Here is a 10759-nt window from a genome sequence, read left to right as displayed (position 1 = left end):
AGGCCAGGCGCAGTGGCTCACGCCTGTAATCCCAGCACTTTGGGAAGCTAAGGTGGGCGGATCACGAGGTCAGGATATCGAGACCATCCTGGCTAACACAGTGAAACCCCATCTCTACTAAAAATACAAAAAAATTAGCTGAGCGTAATGGTGGGCGCCTGTAGTCCCAACTACTCGGGAGGCTGAGGCAGGAGAATGGCATGAACCCAGGAGGCGGAGCTTGCAGTGAGCCGAGATCACGCCACTGCATTCCAGCTTGGGTGATAGAGCGAGACTCTGTCTCAAAAACTAAAAAAAAAAAAAAAAAAAAAAAAAGATTTGATTCTAGTGGATGCCAAAAACCTGAGTTAAGTACGGCTCAAACTACTGCCTTACCTCATACTAGAAGAATATTAAATATTCTCGATTTGTTCCTTTAGTAGCTGGCTATGATTTGTGAATGGTATGTCATTTAGATTTGGTTTTAAGCAACATAAACCAATTCTGACTTAAGCAAAAAGAGAACCTTATAGATCATAGGAAACAAGTAACAAAATTAAAGGTCAGTTTCTGAGTAGCTAAGTTCCGGAGCTCTAGGAGCATGATCCAATAGCCACTCTCTTATAGGATGCCACTACTGGGGTGAATCATAACTGCAATACCCAAACTTCCTCTAGGAAGAGTCAGATTAGCAAAACTTGACTCAGGTGCCCATTTGATTAACAATTTTACCAATACTGCACATGATGGGGAAGTGATTGTTTTTCAAAGAAAGTATGAGATGTTGCTGGAAAAACAAATGGGACACTGGACAGGAAAAAGCAATAGATGTCCACTAGGAGCAACCGCCTGAATATCAATTTTGAAAAACTGAGAGTATTAATATTGGCACTGACAATAGAAAAATGTGACCTTGCCTTTCTTTCCCACAAATTCCCTCCACAGAGATCCTCTACCTCTGAATACACTGTAAGAAAACCCAGAAGTAAGGGTGCTATCTAATGGCAGTGAGCATCTGCCTGGCTAGCTGCATTTAAATATTGGTTCAGTATTTGCTGACTTTGAAGGATTTGCCTGCCCTTTTCCTGATTGGGTACTGCTGCCACTGCTATTTTGTCCCCTTTCTGAATTTCAGTATGATCTTCATTAGTTCATCTGCCCACAGACCTTCTCACCAGCTCAGGTGTCTCAACAATGCCAGACCCACATCAAAGGTTACTTAGCTTTAGTGTCCAGTGATCAGCCAACTTAGTAAATGTGGAAATAAGCAGATCACCTGAGGTCAGGAATTCAAGACTAGCCCGGCCAACATGGTGAAACCCCATCTGTACTAAAAATACAAAAATTAACCAGGCATGGTGGCAGGTGCCTGTAATCCCAGCTACTCCAGAGGCTGAGGCAGGAGAAGTGCTTGAACCCGGGAGGTGGAGGTTGCAATGAGCCAAGATCACACCATTGCACTCCAGCCTGGGTGACAACAGTGAAACTCCATTTCAAAAATTAAATAAATAAACAAACTCCAACCTAACTATCCTCTAATCTCTGATGTCCAGGCCCTGTAACCTTAGCTATCATCATGAGACATCATGTTGGTCTTACTATATAAATCTCAGCAAAAACATTGTTATGATGCAATCAAGAAACATCTAAGTACAAACTAAGCAGCCTTTCAACTATGTTTGGGCATTCTGAAGGCTGGCCTGTTTTTCAAATGGCTCTCTTAAAGACCAAATGGGGAAAAGCCAAGAGCTCCGGGCAATACTTCAAAAGTCAACAGCTGCTGTGCACTCCCAGGCAATCCCAATTTGCCACTTGGCTGCTTGCTGATGAGCTGCTTGTATGAGTATTTGATAGCACCATAGTGTATTTCCCAGTTCACCCATTGACTTGTCAAGCTCTGGGCAGGCATCTTGTATCCCAGAAGTCTGGCTTCACTGCAAAACAGCTTGTTATAAGGGAAAGAGTATTTGATTGGAAGTCAAGAGTCCAGTTTCAGGTCTGAACTGCTCCTAATTACATATATAGTATTGGGCAAGTCACTAAATGTCTCTGGGCCTTGGCTTTTGGAGTTTTGTTGTTATTAACATTTTATAATGTGACTTTCAAATGTACAAAGGTAGAAAGAATAGAACAGTTCATTCGATTACTTATTGTCTAGTTTCAACAATTATCAACTTGTCAATTTTTATTTAGTTATGCTGTAACTCAACTTCTGGATTATAAAATAAGTCACAGTTCATGTCATTATATCCATAAGTATTTCAGAGTATATTACTGAAAGATTAGGACTACTTTGCTTTTAAAAAGCCAAAATAACCTTAAATACTAAAAAATTAACAATAATTATTATTTTCAAATATCCAGTGTTGAAATTTCCCTGTCAAATTTTCAAAATACTTTTTGAATAAAGTCCAAAAGATGTCCATAACATTTAATTGTTAAAATGTCTCAAGACTCCTGTAAACTACAGACTCCCTCTTTCTCTTCTGCTGTCACTCTCTCTTATTCTTTCTTCCCCTCTTCCCCTCTTGTCTCCTTCAGTTCATTTGAGGGGAAGAGCCTAGGTCATTTGTCAATAGAGTTTCTCAGTCTGGACTTTTCTAATTGCTTCCTTGTAATGATATTGAATATATTCCTCTGTCTCCTGTACTTTCTATAGTTAGATCTAGAAGCTTGATCATTTCATATACTAAATTTTTGTAAGAATGCTTCTTAGGTGGTATTGTGTACTTCCGTTATGATGCATTTAATGTCTAGTTATTTCTCCTTTTGAGTTGTTAGCTGCCATTGATAATCATTGTCTAGATCCATTATTTTCATTACTGGAAACCTCTTCAATTAGGCTACTTAGTCCCTGCAAATGACCCCAAAAGTCTTCAATAACTTTCTTCATTTCTGGAATGATAAAATCTTTGTACAGTTCTCCAAATCTGCATTTTTCCAAGGAATCCTGCTTTAGACATGGTTTTTACATATTCAAAATGAGAATTTATTTCTAATTCTCCTTATTAAAAATTGTGAATATACGCAAAAGTAAAGAAAACGGCATAATGAACTACTTATCTATGCATCACCCACCTTCAACAATTAAAACCTCAAGTAAATTTTGTTTTATCTATATTCACAGCTACTTTTCATCCACCACCCTACCATTTCCCACTGAATTATTTCACACAAATCTCAGATATCATATTATTTCATCTCAAGATATTTTGATGTATATCTGAAAAATCGGTACCATTTTCTTTAAATATAACCACAATTCCATTATCATACCTAGATAAATTAACAATAGTTCCTTAATATCATCAAATATCAAAGACAGTATTCAAATTTTCCTGATATTTGTTAAACGAAGTAAGTCTTTAGACCTGTAGAATTTCCACAATCTAGATTTTGTTAATTGCATATTCATAGTGTTGCTTAACATGCTCCTCTGTCCCCAGTCTAATTATATAGCTCTCAGCAACACTAATTCTTTTTTTTTTTTTTTTTTTTTTGAGACGGAGTCTCGCTCTGTCTCCCAGGCTGGAGTGCAGTGGCGCGATCTCGGCTCACTGCAAGCTCCACCTCCCGGGTTCACGCCATTCTCCTGCCTCAGCCTCTCCCAGTAGCTGGGACTACAGGCGCCCGCCACCACGCCCGGCTAATTTTTTGTATTTTTAGTAGAGACGGGGTTTCACCGTGGTCTCGATCTCCTGACCTCCTGATCCGCCCGCCTCGGCCTCCCAAAGTGCTGGGATTACAAGCGTGAGCCACCGCGCCAGGCCTAGCAACACTAATTCTTATGATGCAATCAAGAAAGTTAGTAGTTAGATCTGGAGTTCAATCAGATTCAGGATTTTTTCTTTTTTTTTTTTCTACAATAACACTTGTTAGATGATATGTACTTGAATTAGGAGGCCATAGTATCTGGCTCTCTCTGTTTTGTAAAATTAGCAGTCATTAATCATCAATGCCTACGCCTACATTTGTATTATGAGTTGCAAAATAGTAATGCTCTAGTTCTATCATTTCTTCTTCACTTCTTAACTAAATGTGTTTATAAAGAAAAATGTCCCGGGCCGGGTGCAGTGGCTTGTGCCTGTAATCCCAGTACTTTGAGAGGCTGAGGAGAGAGGATCGCTCTCAGCACTTTGAGAGGCTGAGGAGAGAGAATTTAGGAGTTTGAGACCAGCTGAGACAACATGGCAAAACACTTTCTCTAAAAAAAAAAATTAAAGGCCTGGCGCGGTGGCTCACGCTTGTAATCCCAGCACTTTGGGAGGCCGAGGTGGGCGGATCACGAGGTCAGGAGATCGAGACCACAGTGAAACCCCGTCTCTACTAAAAATACAAAAAATTAGCCGGGCATGGTGGCGGGCGCCTGTAGTCCCAGCTACTCGGAGAGGCTGAGGCAGGAGAATGGCGTGAACCCAGGAGGCGGAGCTTGCAGTGAGCTGAGATCGCACCACTGCACTCCAGCCTGGGCGACAGAGCAAGACTCCGTCTCAAAAAAAAAAAAAAAATTAAAAAATTAGCTGGGCAAGGTGGCGCATGCCTGTAGTCCCCGCTACTTGGGAGGGCGAGGTGGGAGGATTGCTTGAGCCCAGGGGGCAGAGGTTGCAGCCAAGATTGAGCCACTGCACTCCCATTGTGGGTGACAGAGTGAGACCTGTCTTAAAAAAAAGAAAGAAAAATGCCCCTTTGCTAACTATTGGATTGCCCTGAGGTACAAGTCATTTTGGAAAGATAGGATATATGCCTGCATTCTTACAAATTTTCAAAATAGTGAGTTGCTTCCTTAGCATCCTTCAAAATGGAGCAATGAGGTTACTTTCTTTTCCTTTCTCTATTTTTTTTAATTTACAGATGGGGTCTTGCTTTGTTGCCCAGTCTGGCATGAGACTCCTGGCCTCAAGTGACCCTTCCACTTCAGGCTCCCCAAGTTGTGAGATTACAGGCAGGAGCCACTGTGTCCAGCCTTTTTTGTTATATACTATTATGAACTCCTGATTTTAAGTATATTTGATATGATCAAGCTATTGATTGAAAATTTGATGCTAACATTATCCTAACTTGGATAGGGAGAGCATCTTTAGTTATGCCTCCAGGCCCTTTAGACCTAACCAGTAATCTTTAGTAACTACCTAGATTTCTTGATATGATAAGTTGTCCCTGGTATATTGTGTACATTTTTTTTGCCCCAGAAAAAGAATCAACCACTTGCCAAAGAAAGTGAAAATAATAGGTTTGATAAACACAAGTCTCTCCTAGCTGTAAAACAAATTGGTTTTATGATGATTCTTCATTTAGCAAACATTTTTATTGTATATAATTTTAAAGTAAAATACCTTATAGGACCTTGTCACTGTTTTTCAATTAACAAGCAGTTTTCACAATAACAAGGAAGAGAGGAGAACTCAGAATCTGCATTTTTTTTCTTTTTTTTTTTTTTTGAGAAGGACTCTCGCTCTCTCTCCCAGGCTGGAGTGCAGTGGTGGTGTCAGCTTACTGCGAATTCTGCCTCCCGGGTTCAAGCAATTCTTCTGTCTCTGCCTCCCGAGTAGCTGGAATTACAGGCACGTGCCACCATGCCCAGATAATTTTTGTATTTTTAGTAGAGACAGGGTTTCACAATGTTGGCCAGGCTGGTCTCAAACTCCTGACCTCAAATGATCCACCTGCCTCGGCCTCCCTAACTGCTGGGATTACAGGCATGAGCCACTGTGCCCGGCCCAGAATCTGCATTTGAATATTTGCTAGTCTTTTTGCCAGACCAAGGCTACTGAATTCACAATACTGAGTTCTCATTTTATACTTTAAGTTTGTGCAAGTCCCTATGGTCATCTCATTGCAAGGTAATATATCTCAGAAAATATTTATGTCATTAAAATAATTCCAAAAACAAAAACAGTAGAGCAGATCCCAGAATTTAAAATTAATCACCAAACTTAAACTTAAGAAAATGTATCATTCACAACAGTCTAGGTTATGCAACAATAGCAGACTACGGCAAAGCCCCAGTGGCATAAAACAACAAAGGTGTACTTCTTGTTTATTAGGGGTGAGATTTCTTAGGGGTGTGGCCCTCTACCTGTGAGCTCAGTATCTCAGGCCACTTCCACCTCACTGCACCTCCACATCAACACAAGCCTCCATAACTTAAATGGCAGAGGAAGAAAGAAATTGAGGGTTGAGCATTAGGAAGTAAATACTCTGGCGCAAAGTGATGCTCATATATGATTGGCTAAAGCAAGACAGACAGCCATGCCTACCTTTAAGGGGGCACATCTTCCACTGGACATTTGAACTAGATATATTGGTTAAGATTTGTAAAGTCTACCACAAAAATATTTCAGAAACTTCATGAAGAGAGAAACTGATGTAGAAAGTGGAGACAAAGCAAGTTAAATCACGAGCAGTTTTGCTGCCATAGAGAGTTTGAAGACATACTTTTAGGATGGACTTTATCAGAGAGACACTTTTATCCTGAGTGCTTTCTAATTCTGGCAATAATCTTTTCCTTTAAAGCCATTTCACCTTAATCCTTAAAAAAATAAAAAAATAAAAAAAAAAAAGCAAATAGATGAAGGGTATTAAGTAGGTGTTGGTGTGTTTGCTTTAGAGTATATGTGGGCACCAGCGAACACTGCTACTGAAAAGTGTGTCTGCACAAGTGAAACTGAAAACTGTTAAGTTTAGCCTAGGCTGGGTGCAGTGACTCACACCAGTAATCCCAACACTTTGAGAGGCCAAGGCCGGGTGGACTGCTTGAGCTCATGAGTTTGAGACCAGCCTGGACAACAGGAGAAACCCCATCTCTACAAAAAATATTACACAAAAATTAGCCGGGTTTGGTGGCACACACCTGTAGTCCCAGCTACTCAGGAGGCTGGGGTGGGAGGATCACCTGGGCCTGGAAAGCCGAGGCTGCAGGGAGCCGCGATCACACCACTGCCTTCCAGCCCAGGTGACAGAGTAAAACTCTGTCTCAAAAAAAAAAAAAAAGTTTAACCCAAAGCTGCCTCCTTACATATTTTAAGTTTGGTCTAGAGGTTTCTCCATTCTGCAGTGAGCTGTAAGCTGGCTGCATGTGTAAACGGACTGCAACCTACTCTTGTAACAAGTAGCTAAGTCACAGCCAATCACAGAAGCGCTACTTTAACCACACACAAGCAGCCAACTTTTCAGTGTTCAAGTAAGGCAAACGCCAAGCTGTAACCAATCTGGGTGTTTCTGTACCTCACTTCCATTTTCTCTACTTCACTTTCCTTTTTCTGTCCACAAATCCTCTCTGACCACATGGCAGGAGGGAAATCACTCTGAGCTTATTCTGGTGGGTGAGGGAAGGGTGTGGCATTTGTTGCCCAATTCATCAATTGTTCTTTGCTCAATTAAACTCTGTTAAACTTAATTTGTCTAAAGTTTACAGAGTTTGAGCAAAGAACAATTTAACAAAACATATAAATTTACTTGTTAAAAAAAGCAAAGCCAACAATATGTAGCTCTTCTACACAGTCTGGAAAAGATGGAAACCTCCTGTATTAGTTTCCTGTGGCTGCTGTAACAAATTAGCACCAACATGGAGGCTTAAAATGGAAGAAATGTATTTTCTCACAGTTTTTTGGTCAGAAGTCCAAAATCAGGGCCAGCCACTGTGGCTCATGCCTGTAATCCCAGCACTTTGGGAGGCCAAGGCAGGAGGATAACTTGAGGCCAGGAGTTTGAGACCAGCCTGGGCAACATAGCCAGACCCCATCTCTAAACAGAAAGAGAATAAAACAGTCAAAAACAAAACAAAAAACAGTGTGTAGGCAGAGGCTCTAGGGGAGATTCTGTTCCTCACCTCTTCCAGCTTCTGGTGGCAGTCAGCCTTCCTTGGCTTGTGACTGGATCACTCATCTTTGCCTCTGTCTTCACTTGGCTTCCTACTGTACATCTGTCTGCTCTATGCATCTCTTATAAAGATCTGTCTTTGCATTTGGGAGCTACTCGAATAATCCAAGATAAGCTCCTCTTCTGAAGAAACATAATTGTATCTCCAAAGACCCTTTTTCTGGATAAGGCAATATTCATAGGCTCTGCAGGTTGAGAGGTAGACATATCTTTTGGGAATGGAGGCAAAGGAGAAGGTCACCAATTAACCATCTCCACAAGAGACATAACTCAAGAAAAAAGCATAAATGGGATTGGAGTTTCTGGTTTTTGGAATTTTTGGATTTAGAAGTTTAATATCTATTTTCTGAGATAAAAATGAGAGTAAGCAAAAAAGAAGAAGAAAGCATAATCACTGACAAGAAGGCAGGGCAAAAGCAACACCTTCTGACTCTGAAGTGCTGAAGGTTGTAGGTAGGTCCAGACACAAATCCGTAAGACTGTCTTTAGTGCTCCTTTTCCTGACTTTAGTAATAAAAAAGCTAATTATACAAAAATTTTAAGTCATTAGGAAGCTAAATTGTGGAGCTGATTCTGTTTAAATGAAGCCTGAATGAATAAAAGTTAGTTTTATAATTTTGGAGGGTTTCAAAGTAAATGAAAGGTATTCAAGAAAATGTGCTTAAGTAGAGCATCTCCATTCTCAGTGATTTTGAACAAAATGATGTGTGGCTGTTAACTTCTTTTATGGTTAAATTGTAAGACATTATGTATTACGACATGATTGAATATATGCCATTTCAAACCAAGCCCAAGATAAATGACCCATATTTCAAGTTAAGCTTTTTACATTTGAAAAGAAGACAACAACCTTGGACCATTACTGAATCCCAGAGCAGAAAGACTGATGTAGCACATATTCTAAATATCATTGAGTTGAAGGCAATGAAATTTGTTATATACTATGATATTTGAGAACGTATGTGAGCTTTTTAAATGTGCTCCATGGTTCAGTACTATTAAGTCCTGATACATTCAGTTGATGCATTGCATCATCAACCTGCCAGCAAGCCTTTGGAGAGCCATTCGTCCCTGGATCCAAATCAAGTATGTACCCTGACTGTTAAAAAATATTTTGTTAGACTAAATGACTGAGCTATCTTTACGGGCCTGCCAAATGAATTATGACAAAGGTTGACCACTTCGGGCCCTCAGGCAGTATTACCAAAAGAAAAAGAAAAAAAATCTATTCTTTCTAGTTGCTGGTCTTCTCCAGAACAAATGCCTCATTCTTTCTTTTATGAATCTTAATTGAGGTTCAAGGTTCTTGCACTTTTTTATCTTGGAACTTAACAAGGTACAGATGTCATTTATCCTGTACATTGTGTCAAGAGACATATTTTAAAGTTGGTATATAACGTTATTTCTCTGATTCCGGAATCTAAAGGAAGTTGAGGCGTAACAGAAAGAGGATAGGTGTAGGAACTTGACTTACCTGGGTTCAAATTCCAGCATTACTACTTAGTGGGCTCCACATCTTTTTAAGTGGGATAATAATATCTACCAATGGGATTCCTGTTAAGGTAAATGGCGATTAAGTGCCTAACAAACTCTAGGCACTTATAAAAAGATGGCTTTTGTTATGACCTGACAACAACAGGCTTCCTCTAAAGTTGCTAACTAAAGATTTGCAAAGATAAATATTCTAAATTTGAATATGTATAAAATAACAGGGAGCAGTTGGGCCTATGGCCAACAGGAAAATACGTAATGTACCTGAAGGCATTCAAAAACAAGAAACAGCAAAACAATTATAATAACAGTAACAACAACAACAAACCCACTGCGCCTACCTGACCAAACCATTGGTCTCTAAACATTCAAATTCAAACAATGTATTTAAGGTCATTAGAAATTAATTTGCCTTTGAGCAAATTTATGTACCAGACACGCAAAAGGCTTTTACATTTTTTAACAAATAGTTTTCAAACTCCTTTTAAGTTTCCCCTTGTTCCTTTGACCAACACATTGTAAGTCTACACATCCTAACTTTGTTTTACCACTCCCATGCTGATTCAGAGATCTTGAACATTTGGACAACCACAAGAAAGGTATTCAGTTTCTCTGTCTGACTACCTGAATTCCCGGGAAAGCCAACAGAAACAGAACAGAATGGAGTTACAGAGAATGTTTCATTTCCTTCAGGCTTCTGCCACATTACTATGATTTTCTTCAGGATAGAGGCCCATGGAACTGTGTAAATAGCTATGACTTCTCTAAGAAAAAGACTGAATTTTTAGTTGTATTACATTTCCTTGTATTTTATTATTGTTCTACATTGTGTTTCAGGAAAGTTTTGGAAAATACAAAGATTTTACCCATGGGAGGGAAACTGCTAAAAACAATTACCTGGGTTTGGAGCTTTTTTTCAAAAAAGGTTTTCCTTTCGCAACTATTTGGGAGTTTACTTCCTTGCAAAAGATGGGTTTTCTGAAAATTTTCCATTGGCAGCAGGCCAATGCCGTAATTACTTTCAATTAAACCCTCAAGTGTTTCCCTTTCTCTTTGTTATCACCACAAACAATTCCTTCCTCTGAGTGGCAGATTCAGTCTAACTCAGCAAGCTTCCAGAGCAGCGTATGAGGCCACAGACAGCAGAAATTAAAACTTTTGTCTTGTTTTATGTGTTCAATCCAGCTGTCGTTGAATCTCCAGTGTCCAGCTCAATGTGAGGGACACATTGGAGGCCAGAGTGTTTGTAGAAAAAAGAGATTGCAGATGAAGATTGTGGGAGACAGGGAGGTTCTGTTTTCCAAAGTTTCGTGTGGCTGGGCAGGAATGTGAAAGTATTAGTCAAAAATTTATCGCAGGATAAAACCTCGATCAGATCAAATATATTAAAGAAATGACTCATAAATCAAGA

Source organism: Symphalangus syndactylus, chromosome 11, assembly GCF_028878055.3.
Source record: "Symphalangus syndactylus isolate Jambi chromosome 11, NHGRI_mSymSyn1-v2.1_pri, whole genome shotgun sequence".
Lineage (NCBI taxonomy): Eukaryota > Metazoa > Chordata > Mammalia > Primates > Hylobatidae > Symphalangus > Symphalangus syndactylus.
The sequence above is the reverse complement of the archived record's forward strand: the minus strand, read 5'-3'. Positions refer to the sequence as shown.